Source organism: Coffea eugenioides, chromosome 3 (genome assembly GCF_003713205.1).
Source record: "Coffea eugenioides isolate CCC68of chromosome 3, Ceug_1.0, whole genome shotgun sequence".
Lineage (NCBI taxonomy): Eukaryota > Viridiplantae > Streptophyta > Magnoliopsida > Gentianales > Rubiaceae > Coffea > Coffea eugenioides.
This window is the reverse complement of record NC_040037.1, coordinates 46,378,523-46,392,213: the sequence shown is the minus strand read 5'-3', so window position 1 is coordinate 46,392,213 and position 13,691 is coordinate 46,378,523. Positions and strand designations below refer to the sequence as shown.

The 13,691-nt window shown below is 39.7% G+C and overlaps 1 pseudogene; it reads right to left on the bottom strand.

Annotated features, from left to right (window-relative positions):
* Nucleotides 1–8,745: 8,745 nt before the first annotated feature.
* LOC113766763 lies at nucleotides 8,746–12,924 on the bottom strand (annotated as a pseudogene).
* Between the last annotated feature and the right edge of the window lie 767 nt (nucleotides 12,925–13,691).

Below are 13,691 nucleotides of genomic sequence, written 5' to 3'. Positions count from 1 at the left end.
TGGAAGGGATAGGGGAACCAATGAGCCACCCGTGGATGGTGCTTGGGGATTTCAACGTGGTCGCCTCAGCTGACGAGAGAACTGGGGGATCCCCACCCAACGTACGTAATATGGAGGAATTTAACAATTCAATGTTTCGCTGTGGAATGTCTGCAATGGATTTTGACGGCCTGCCTTTCACCTGGACAAATGGAACACTGTGGCAAAGACTGGATCGCGCATTGATCAACGGTAGATGGTTGTCGGTTTACCCGGTGTCTAGGCTCTCGCACCTGCCCAGGGGGCGCTCTGACCACACCCCGTTACTGGTCAAGTGTGCCCCGGATTCGGGCACTCGCTATTCGTCCTTCAAATTCCTCAACGTTTGGGCCCGTCACCCGCACTTTCTAGCAGTGGTTAATACGGCTTGGGAGACGGTTGTACCAGGGGTAGGTATGGCACGGTTTTTTAGGAAACTAATCCAGGTGAAGAAAAGGTTGCGACAATGGAATCGAGAGACATTTAGGGACATTTCCTCCCGAGTTAAGGAGGCAGAGGGCAATTACAAAAAGTGCGCAGAGGACTATGATAGGAGTCGGGACGCCACCAGTAGGACCCTTCTCAGTGAGGCTAGAGCGGCATATACTAGGGAGTTGGCCATCGAGTGTGAGTTTTGGAGACAAAAATCGGCCGTTAAGTGGCTTTGCGAGGGAGATGCTAACACGGCTTTTTTCCACTCAGTGGTCCGTCAGCGAAGGAGCTCCAATTTTATTTCTAGGATAAAGGATGCGGAGGGTCGTTGGTGTGCCACTGGGCAACAGATTAAGGAATCTGCGACGGATTTCTTCGCCAGCTTATTTACCTCGGAGTCGGCCTTTAGGGGAAGGTTCCCTGCTCTTCCTTTTGAGGTGCCTAAGGTGGATGGTGCGTGTAACGATAAGTTAATGGAGATACCGTCAGCGAAGGAAGTCCGGGATGTGGTTTTCTCAATGGAGGTAAACAGCGCTCCAGGCCCGGACGGTTTCGGAGTGGATTTCTACCAAACGTGTAGGCAGATCATTCAGGATGACTTGGTGGCTGTGGTCCAGGATTTCTTTCGGGGGGTCGGCCAACCAAGGGGTTGGTCGAGTTCACTTTTGGTACTAATTCCCAAAGTGGAGGGAGCCTGTCACTGGCACGATTTCAGGCCGATTAGTCTATGCAATGTGAGCTCCAAAATTATATCAAAGCTCTTGGTGGTCAGACTTAATAACGTGCTCCTGTCGATCATTTCGCCGTGGCAGACAGGTTTCATTCCAGGACGGGGTATTGCTGACAACATTTTGTTAGCTCAAGAGCTGGCACTAGACTTGGATAGGCGGCTGAAGGAGCCAAACCTGCTGCTCAAATTGGACATGGAAAAGGCATATGACCGGGTGGAGTGGCCTTTCTTGCTCTTCATGCTTCGACAATTTGGATTGAATGAACAGGTGGTTGACTTGTGCTTCAGGACTTTCTCAAATTCATGGTTTTCGGTATTGGTCAACGGCGAGCCGACAGGGTATTTCAAATCGTCTCAGGGGGTACGGCAGGGGGATCCTCTATCGCCTGCCCTTTTCTTATTTGTGGCTGAGTTTTTAGGTCGGGGGATTCACAACCTTTTCCTAGCTAAGGAGAGTAGGTTCTTTATATCGGCTGGATCGCGAGTACCTTATTTGGCCTTTGCAGATGATATCCTAATCTTCACACGGTGCTCTTCTGACGCTCTGACCGCGATTAAGTCTTTCTTGGAACAATACCAAATTTGGTCAGGTCAGAAAGTAAATATTGGTAAGAGTTCATTCACTCCCGCGTCTGGGACGTCAGCAGAGCAGTTTGCGCTGGTACAGTCCATTCTTGGCTTTCGTGAGCTTAGTTTGCCTATCAGATACCTAGGGGTACCATTGGTGAAGGGCAGAATCAGTTGTGTAATCTTTGATGGGCTTCTAGCAAAACTTAGATAGAGACTCTTCCACTGGAGCTCTAAGCTCCTCTCCATGGGGGGAAAAATAACCCTTATCCGCCATGTGCTTAATTCAATTCCGCTACATTTGCTCCAAGTGCTGCGGCCCCCTAAAGCGGTCATTGTTGCGCTGGGAAGAATCTGCAACGCATTTCTATGGGATCACTCCACGACTGAAAAGCGAGTGCACTGGGCAGCCTGGGAGAAAGTCTGCTTTCCAGTGGGAGAAGGAGGTTTGGGCTTTCGGTCATTCGATGTTGTACTAAAGGCATTTGCTTGCAAGTTATGGTGGAAGCTTCGGAAGAAAGACTCGGCATGGGCGGAATTCATGCATTACAAATACATTAAGGGTGGCCATCCGGCACTAGCTAAGGTCGAGCGCCCACCTGCGTCATGGAGGCGTTTGCTGGAAATTCGAAAGTTTGCTGAGAGTAGGATTCGATGGTGTTTGGGCGAGGGTCTAGTGGATTTTTGGCAGGATCGATGGTGCACCGATTTGCCGTTGGCAAACCTTCTGGAGGTCGCGAACCCGCCGTGCGTACTTGTGGGCGAGCTGTACTTACAGGGGGCCTGGGACGTCACGCGCCTCCGACAATGGCTTCCCGAGCCATACGTGGCAATGGTTGTGCAACAGCAAATCTATCCTGATTTGCAGGATCAAATGGTTTGGGAGGGGTCGGCTTCTGGGGAATTTACGGTGGCAACAGCAGTGGATGATCTCCGCCATAAAAGGAACTCCTCTCTAGTGAGCCAGTGTATTTGGAGTGCAGTAATACCCAAGAAGATGTCCTTTCTTGTCTGGCGTCTGTTGCGGAAGTGGATTCCTTTAGATATACAGTTGCAGGGGAAGGGGGTCAGCTTGGGGTCGAGATGCTCTTGCTGCGAAGGGGCGCGCGAAACGGCTGCGCACCTTTTTGTAAACGATCCAGTGGCCTCTGACGTTTGGGATCATTTTGGCAACCAGTTCGGAATTGTGCGGAGAGAGGCCCATGGGATATCTTCTATGCTAATGACGTGGATCCTGTCTCACCGGTGGGTGAGGGAGAATCATATACGGGTAATTGTTCCTATTGTGGTCCTGTGGTTTATTTGGCGAGCGAGGAATCAGGCACGTTTCGACGATGCCAGGATGAGCGCGGAGGTCATTATTTGGCAGGTTGGGGACTTCATTGCCCTCTTGGGGAGAGGGCGGAAACTAGGAAGGTCATTTCGGGGAGACGGGGATTGCATCTGGGCTAGGGGGCTACGCGGAGAAGGGACGGTGCGCCGACCATCACTGGTGGCGTGGGTCAAGCCCGCTACGCCGTGTCATAAACTGAACACTGATGCTAGGGTTAATGCAATTGGGGCGGCGTTCGGTGGTGGTGTGGTCAGATCAAGCGAGGGTAAGGTGATTTTTGCGTTTTACAAGGAGTTTGGGGAGGTTAGTGTTGTTCAAGCCGAGGCACTGGCGCTATTGACTGGGCTGGTGTATTGTCAGGAGTGGCAAGTAACAGGTGTTAAGGCAGAGAGCGATTCGGAGGCGCTCGTCCGGATGATCACGACAGGAGCTTTGCCTCGTTGGCCGCTGTGTAACGTGTTAAGGAGGATACGTGGATTGTTATCAGAGCTGGGGGCCGATCTTAGCCACGTCTTTCGACAAGCCAATATGGTAGCGGATGTTTTAGCCGCATTGCAGCTGGGCCACGGTGTGGTATACACTGGAGAAGAGTCACTTCCACGCAAGATTAAAACTCTCCTTAGGATAGATCAGCTAGAGATGCCATATATTAGGCCTTAAACTGCGCAGGGCGCATTTTTGTAATTTTTACTTTTGAATAAATAAAATAACGTTTCTTTAAAAAAAAAAAAAAAGAAGTAAGTAGAGAAAGAAAGAATCGAGCGAGGTCCAATAATCGTATCCGAGAACGGGGTAGGGGTGCCCGCATTGCCATGCATTCCTCTATTTTTCTTTAGCGTGAAAATGAAACCATGCTCCACCGTCGCATGACCATCCCTCTAGAATCCGACGATGACATATGTATCTACTTCTGTTGTACGGTGCAAAATATTTCTTCCATCACTGTGTAGACTAACATGTATGCTTGAAATTAGTCTCTAATTCTCTATCCAAAATTTTGAAGGCTAATATGCAAATGCTGACTCCTTTCCCTTATGTTGCAAGCATTACTATCACTGTATCACGGCTGGCGATTCTTTACAAGGAAAAGAACAAAATTCATGAAATATATCGTTGCCGTTGTACAAAACCTAACGAAAATGAAGAAGAAATCACAAAGAAAATTCATGGCATAAGGGACCCAAAAACTCAATGATAATACATTGAAAGTGGTCAAAAAGTGTCAAGGTATCGTAGTAAAAATATAATAATATATTGTTATTAATTTGAATAATCTTTTATCTCATTAATTTTATTAATGATATTAGTGACTGAGACCATATAAATCAATGACAATGCTCTAAAAGTAGTGAAATAAAATGCTAAGGGATTGCATTTAGAACAAAACAACAAATTATTATTAATTTTTACTATCTTTTATCTCATTAATTTTGTGAAGGTAATTATTGATTGGATTTAAATGGACAAACTTGAGACTTTAGTGCCCAAAGTGTCCAAAATTATGAGTTTAAAATGTAAAGTGCTTAAAATTGAATTTTAAGAATGTAAAGTAACTAAGCGATACAAGTTTAGGACTGGCAAGTTTGAGCACTTGCATTGTAATCTTGAGTAAACCCACTCGGTTAAGGAATCAAGGTTCAAGGACATTTATTATTTCTATCGTTACAGTTATTTTTGACTTTTAATAGTCTCACTAATGGTTTTGTTATGTAAAATGGTAATTTTGATCTAAGATTCATGTGTGTGATTTGTGCAGGATCCAAAAAATTATAGGAGATTGATGTCACACACTCAAGAACATATACAATGGGGAAGCAATTTCCCTACATAAAAGTACGTGTGGAAGATGAAAAATAATATCAATATAATATTAATCATACGTAATAACATGACTCTCAATTATTCACTTTTCGCAATTGATGAGAATAATAAAACTTCCTATTTGTAGATTAAATGACTTGATAAACAAGTTTTGATAACCACAAGAAATTACTTAATAAAATGCTAATTCTCTAAATAATAAAACTACTATAATTTGAGTCCAATAAACCATAGTTATTAAAACCAACCCGAGCAATAATCCAACAGGAGGACAAGGTCGACGGGTCAATGGTTCAACCGGTGAGTCATGGGTTATACCGTTGGATCACACTATATAATATAATTAAATGAACATAGAAATTATAATATAAGTACAAAAATTATTAAATATTAACAAGCTATTACCTATTCATGTTTCATAGTTTATAAATGTGAGGACTCGCAAAATTTATCTATTTTAAACTCCAAATTCTAGCTCATTTAATTATTTACTTGGCCATTAATTCCGAATATTATTTTCTAACCTCTTGAGACCTAATTACATTGATCTATGACCTACTTATATTTTTAGAGTGGCTCGTTTCAAAAATTAATTTTTCGAAACCCGATAAGTGAAAATAGTGAATGCACGTTTGGGAACGATAACCGATTTAAGAGTACAATAATCTCGGAAAATTTGAGACATGTACAATGGTCCTAAAATAGGCAATTTTAGGTTTAAATACTCAAATGATAGTTAGTGGTACGATCGTTATAAGAATTTCTCGGAGGTTTCACTCTATCGCGCTTAAAAGTAGAGATACGCGTTTTCACGCGCGCGCGATTAATTGAGGGACTATAGACCATTATTTTGGGACAATTAAGAGTGAATAATATTTATATGAATATAAGTGCATTAGAGGTTTAGTGCACTAGTGAAATAAACTCGAGAGGAATCGAGCACAAAACGCGCGCGTACGCGCACTATTCCTAGTTGACTTTTGAAACAAACTTTGGCCAAATCTTAAAGCTTCTCACGGAAGCTTATCATCAGAAATTGCTCTTCCTTTTCTGCTCTCCTCAGCCGAACAACAAAGCAAGAAAAACAGCTCAAGAGTTTCCCAAATTTCTTCCTCAAATCTTCATCAAACTTCATCCAATTCACTTCAAATTTCACCCACACTTAGCTTAACTCTTGGAGATTACATCTAGCTAAAAAAAAGGGGGAGCAATCCACGGTTTTCTTGGGCAAGGAGGGAGCCGAAATTCTGCTTGAACATCAAACCAAAGTAAGTGATGATCCACTCTTGAAAACTTGAAGTTTGGAAGCTATCTTACCTCGTTAAGTTCATTTATACCTTTGGTTAGCTTGTTTATGGTGTAAAATGAAATGGGTGGGCTCTATGAACTCCCACCTTTGTCTTGGGGACTGATCTCATGTTTGATGATGGATCTAATGTTGGTTTAGTGCTCAAAATGGTATATTAATGTTGCATAACTAGTAGAAACTTCAAGGAGTGCAAGGACGAAAAAGTTCAGATTCTGTCCCTGCTTTGAACGTACCCTTTTCTGCAGAATTTTGAGGGTTTAATGGCTTGTATATGATGTTTATATGTTGTATAGATGGTGTACAAAATTTCATTGAAAAATATTGAGGTTTGGTTGGTCAAATGAATTATTTTCGTGAAGTTAGTAGACCTGGAAACTGTTCCCGTAATACTCAGGCAGCTCTCTTGTTTCGTTCATAACTCTGTGTCCCGACGTCGAAATCGAGTGCCGTCAGTGGCATTTGAAACTAGACATTCCCAGATTTCCATTGGTATGAAATGCACGTTCTGGTTCCACTTGAGTGAGGCACACCATTCGATTGAAAATCACTGTCCTGTTTCGTTTCTCTCCAGGAGACAGGACAGGACTTGTATCTTGATGCTAAAAAACGAGCTGTTTGTGAATGGAATTTGAAAATGGTTTATTCTAAGAAATTCTACCCTTATGAAAGAGCTTTCAAATGCCATCAACCATTCTCAATTATGAGTTGAATTGAGTAATTTATGATCAAAATACGAAACCTGCCCTGTTCTTGAAACCCTAACTTTTGGACAGAATTGATGCTAGGCTTGGTATGGACTTGCCAATTGAATTTCTTGGAGTTAAAACACTTACCAAATGTACCATGAATGTTCCTTAGGCTTTTCCTACACAAATGAACCATGTTTGAAGGATTTTCCTTGGCCAAATGTTTGGAATAAGAAAACAAAAAGCTCAAGGCAGATTTGCACACTACAAGAAAATTGTTCATCAGTGACAACACAAAATCATCACAGAACATACAAATATCGTCACAAATACCTTTTATTGACGACTTTTTGATCGTCACAAAGTCGTCACTAAATCCCCGTCGGTAAAAGTAAACATTGACGACCTAAAATGTCGTCACTAAATAGTTCTCATTAGTGACGACTTTAAGTAGAGCATTTTTGACAAAAGATCAATTCGTCAATAAAACACTTCCAGATTGTCGTCACTAATGACAACTATTTAGTGACAACTATTTGGTCGTCACTAAATAGTTGTCATTAGTGACGACAATCTGGAAGTGTTTTATTGACGAATTGACCTTTTGTCAAAAATGCTCTACTTAAAGTCGTCACTAAAAAGCACCAAAAGCCATTGTATATAACTATTTTACTGACAACAATTGTCGTCACAAATGTAACTTAGATTTAGTGACAGTCTCTGTTGTGACAAGGAGTTTTTATTTTCTATTTTGTGACAACTTTTTTTTGTCATTAGATAATTTCATAATAGCTTAATAGTCATAATTTGGCCTGTAATCATTGCTAAATCATTGATTTTAAACAAACCATACAAATAAACATGAACGATTGATAACCAAAAGTATTTACATTAGATTACATGGTAATAATATAGCATTCTCAAATGCCAAATTCAAGTGTACATTGCCCAACTAATGCCTACAAAAATAACATTTGTCCAAAATATCACTTGTACATAAGGTACATTTACAAAAGCAATCACAGTTTAAGAAATTGAAGAACATCTAAATGAACCACTCCATGAGCAAAAGGCAATTTTGTCTTCAACATTCTTCAACCATAACCATAGATATCTTCCAAAAGCTAGTATGAATAGCATTTATCTGTCATAAAAGAGTAAAAGAAGTAGGTAAGGGGAGGAGTACAATAATAAAGAACAAGTAATGAGACTTAGATTATTAAGACAAAAATTACAATTCATTAAGAACCTCATATAATTTGGCCCACATATTACAACACCAGCAAGAAGTTAGAAATCACAGTCCAATCTATACAAATACAACACTGCATAAGCTCAACTAAAGAGCTCTCTAAAACAGTTTTTTTAAATTTTCTTTCTTCTTCTTTAAATAGCTCAACTTATTGAACAATTAAATTGGACTCCCACAGTAATTATTGTTTAATGTTTATGCTTTTGGTTGTTTATATATTAAAACTAGGTGATTGCTTCCCATGCAAGGCGTGGGAACTTTAGACCTGTTAGTAAGGTTGTATTTGTTATTGTAATATTTTTAATATTTTAGATGATGAAAAGAGTGATGTGGTGTGTATCGTGAACTTGGGCTGGGAGTGAAAAGGAGTATTAGTCAAAAATATATTAGTTCAAAGAGTAGTCATGTACTAATACAAAGGATACAGCCAATGCAGTAATGATGATTCACAAGAAAAAGGAAAGCATGATATTTACATATACAACAGTAATCTAGTATAGATGATTCAAAAGAAAGAGGCTCCTTTGACGTTCAAATACATTCCATTAACATGTAACAACAACTCAGATGACAATGAAATAAATTCACAAGTACCAATCACTTGGTCATTACTGCAGTAACAGTTAATGGAAGTAGCAAGATATTGCTACAACTTGGTCACATGCAAATTTTTTTTTTTGTTCTGGGTTCACAAGGAATGAATTCATAAATTATGAAGCAGCAAAATTAATTCACAAGTACCAATCACTTGGTCATTACCACAGCAACAGTTTCAATACCAACAGTTTCAACTTTCTTGAGACAATCAAGTTGCATCTTAAGTTTGCAAAATATCAAGTTTTACATGTCCATTAAAAATTTTAAAAAGTACCTTTGTTTTCATCATCACCTTTCCGGCTTAGAATACCTCCTTGAACACCACCCCCATAAGCCACTGCTTCATCTGGTTTTACACTCTTGTTGGGTTCCTTTCCATCAAAGTAGTCCTTGAGAAGTTATTGGACTTTTGGGATCCTGGTAGCCCCACTAACAGGAACAATTTCATGCATCTGGTGGTTCTCCAAACCAGCATCCCCCATAGCCTTCTTGACAAGTCCCATGTTTTTGCTAAAGAGGTCATTGTTCAACTTGTCAAATCAAGCATGAGTCCTAACTTGCTGCTGGCTGCTTAAAGCTCTTTTGGCACGTTCAGCTTCCCTCAGTTTTCCAAATGGTCTATTGTGGTTGCTGATGTTCTTTCCATGTTTCTTGTTAATCAACTTGATGAAATATTCTATAGTCCTTTGATGAAAGCCTTTGCCTACAATAAAACAGAGCAATTAGAACCATATGAAAGCTTTTTATAAGAAATGTAACTAATAAAACTTATACAAGAAATTGGTTGCTTTAATCATTGTTCAATATTTTGCAAAATCAACAGTTAATTAGTGTAGTTAGATAAACTTTTTTAATTCGTAGTTAGACAGGCAACTGCTGCTGCTCTGGGTTCATTGATAGTCCTAGCAACATTCAGCCCAGCAATAATACCTGCATTCTTTGTTGCCTGCCTCTGGGCATCATTGAAGTAAAATATGATTCAACGAGTAACTCTAGAAATTGAACTATACCGGGAACAGTTACCACAGCATCCTTAATTTTCTTTGCAAGGAAAGCTTCAGCTGCTTCTTTCATCTTAGTTAAAACCATTACACTAATTTCCTCAAGACTGAAGACTTTAACCTTACTATCCTTAATTTTCACCTAGATATAAGGTTTTCCATCCTTGTTCACAATCTTACAAGGAACGAGCTTCATATCCCTCTAAACTTCATTAGTCTCAATCCTGTTATATAACAGTTAAGACTTCAGTGAGCATATGTATACACACCAAAATGTTCCAGCAAAAATGATAAATACACGAGTGTGCCTTACTTTCATCCAATAAGTCTCTTGACATCAAAGATAGTTCTTTCAACATTAACATCGAATCAGTCTTTCGCTACCAGCAAATGCAATCCATGATGGCTTAATACGATTCCTTGGTCATTTGCTGTGATTTCAACATGACCATTTTTGTAAATATGAGCACATGTATAGGTAGTTCCAAGATCTATTCCAATGACTATTCCCAATTTTGCAGCTTATTCTTTGGTGATGGAAATTGTAGATAGACAGCCTTTTGCACCGAAAAATATTATTGGAAAAAGTAAAACTCTTATGTATAGTTTTTGAGAGAAAAAAACTAAAACACTGCAGGATGAAGCAATTCCACACTCATGATGAAATCCACAATTACTCGAGCAACCGTGGGATTGAAGAGTTCGAAGAGCTTGCTCAAACATTGTGGTGACCATCCCAAGAACAAGTGGAAAAAATAAGAACTCATTTAATTTCAAGAAAATGAAATGAACATCAAGTATCAAACTAACAAACAGTGCAGGAACAGAAGAAGGATATGAACTGCGAAGAACAATCTGATAGATAGCCTAGTGGTTAATGGTTTTTTTCCCATCTCCCTTTTTTCTTCCTTCCCAATCCTTCCTTGCTAAAAAATGGCTTTGAAAGTATCAAATAGTACCTATCAAATTAGCGAACTGAGTTAGTTTAAAGAAGATCCTATAATAGTTATTCTAAAAATCTTTAGTCACTTGCGACGTGAGGAGGGCGTGGCAGATAATAACTCTTTGTTTTTTGGCTCATTTCGAATTGATATACTTTTTGGCTTAATTGGAGAGAACTAATTTGAATCATTTCCAACCAATTTACAGATAAAAAAAATTTCATTTATGAAAATGAAATAGAAAAAATAATAGCACAAAAACAATGAAAATAGACATCAATGGCTAGTAAAAAAAAGGTGTTCTTTTATCATTGAAAATTAGGCCAATGCTGATCAATGAGCTATAGTTGTTTGACTATCAACAGACATAATATCAAGAAATTATGAGAGCTTTTTTTGCTGTAACATCAACAGGCATAATATCAGATGTGTAATCTTGTTTTACCAGAGTTTCTGCCTATACAGTGATAATCTAGCACATTAACAGGCAAAAACAATAATCAGGCAGACAGTCACTGAATCGAATAATCAGGCAGCTTATTTTCATTGAGCACCACCTTGCCATCAGAATAGTAAAAGTTCGCTGTCTCTAAGTAGAATTTTTTCACTTCACAATATTTACAATCCAATGCATCAGGCAGACGGTCAACATTATGGCTAATGAAATTCAGAGCATCTAACCAGCTATATTTTTATGAGCGTGTTATGTGCATATCAATGGGTTATAAATATTTGAATATGAATAGATGTAAGATAAAGAAAGAACGAGACCTTTGTTTTGCATACAAGTCTTCTCATACTTCATCCTCCAAAACTGGGAATCCTAAAATTAGTTCTCAATACACGTAAGATGGTACTTAACTACCAGTGTTTTTCATTGGTTGGTGGTTGTGATAGTACCTAGACAATTACTTTAAGGACAAGCCTGTTCCATATTACCAACTGAATGCAAAACCCATCTCCACTACACTGTCTTCGGTATTAACTCAACATTAAAATAGAGTTAAAAAAATGCTTACAACCTATAGTATAATTGTGCAAAATTGAAGTTTTCACCATCTTTTTTTTTTTTTTGAAAAATAATAAATATTTCTTCATAAAAAAAATTTCATGAATCACTTATCAGCATCTTTGACTACAAGAATTAGTACCTTTTAATAGATCAGCAGAAAGCCGCAAGATTTTTCCAAACTTTATCAACCACGCTGCATATCACATGATATTATTCCCATTCAATTGTTGATGGAGGCTTGGAAGTAATATCTTGAACAACTCGATTTACACCACGTACACTATTGCATATCTTTCTTGCAACAACATCAAGGAAATTGTGTTCAAAATTGTACCAGTCAGCAGTCATCCCATCTTGACTTGTGACAGCTCTCAATGCAACAACATGAGAATGTGTTCTTTGATCACCTTGAACTCCAACAGACCTTATGGGCAAGAAAACAGCAAAAGCTTGCTATATTTTAAAAAAAACAACCAAACCAAATCAAACCAACCTTTACTAATGATTCTAAGAAAAACCCACTTCAATTTTACCAAGAAACAAATTGCAAAACAAATGATACAGGAAAAGAAACATCCAACTTCATAAAACTAAACAAAAAACCCATAGAAAACAACAGAAAACGTAAATGGAGTTTGAAAGTGATATTCTTAGAGGGGTTCAAATGCAACTAAATAGGGACTTAACTGAATGAATTATGGATGTTTTAGGGTCGAATTACGAAGTTCAGGAACTCTGGGGCTAAATTACAAAAAAGAAAATGGAATGACCGGAATTGCAAATTTAAGCAAACGATCGTCTTCCCCAAGCAGATTAGGCATCAATCTTCTATTTAGACCTTCACTCGGGCATTTTAACAAACAGTACATGGGCATAGAAGGATCCAGCAATTTTTGCTCAATTGGGACTGTAATTAGCCCCCCAAAATTTGTCAAAACACAAGAGATTTCAGTCCAAACAACATACAATAGCATACAATCTAAAATCGTTAGCAATCAACATGAAGTTGGCACTGAACAAACGCACGGCAAACATGCTTTGAGACTTTTCAATGTTCATACTAAAAATGGAAAACTAAAATTCAAAGAAGGCAGACGGCTTACAGCGTTTGCTTGGCGAAGTCTGCAGGCGATGGTGATGGTCGAAGGAAGGTACGAATGATCAGGCGGCTGTAGCTGCCATGGTAGCCGCGCTGGAGCTGGGCGCCAGTGGTGGGTGGCAACATGAAATCGAGGAGCGACAGTGAGAGAGAAAGGCCGTGCGGGAAGGGGAGATGCGTCAGGCAGCTAGGCGGTGCACGAAATGGAGGTGCCGTGGCGGAACTTGGAGGCGGCGGAAATTGGATGAGAGCAGAGTGACGGCAGCTATGGAGATTGCGCGCTGTGATGGCCGATGAGCGGCTGTTGCTCTGTATTTTCTTTGTGTCCCCTCTAGGCCAAGACCTTTCTCTGTTTCTGGTTTCACTTCCTCAATCACCAGCCCCCAAATGAAACTTTAGTTTTTTCCTTCGTTCCCCTGCCGACGTCCCCCTTTTCTTCCTCGACAGCTAAAAGATTTTGGGCAGAAATTTGCAAAAAATATTGTAGAATATTAGGGATTTGGAAAAATTGGGGAAAATGTATAGGAGAGAGAAAAATGAACCTTTCCAATGAAAACCTTGCCCTTTAATGCTGGACAGCCATGGTGATGCTAGTGAGAAGCCAGAGAACGGATTTGTTGTGTGGGTGAAGGTATCAGGTGCCGTGCGGAAGCTCTGTTTTGTGCTCAGTGCAGAAGCTTGTTTGTTTCAGCTCGGTGAAAGTTTGTGTTGCTCAAGTGTTCCATTGCTTTAACTCAGACCAAGTGTTCCGTTGCTTTTCTTTTCAGAATGTGTTCCGCTGCTTTGGTCTTTGCTTTGCTTTGGATATTGTTTTTGTTGCGCGGCACTTTCACTATGATTTGATCAAAATTTTGACTTCACTCATTTTCCCTCCATTTGATACCAAAAATCAT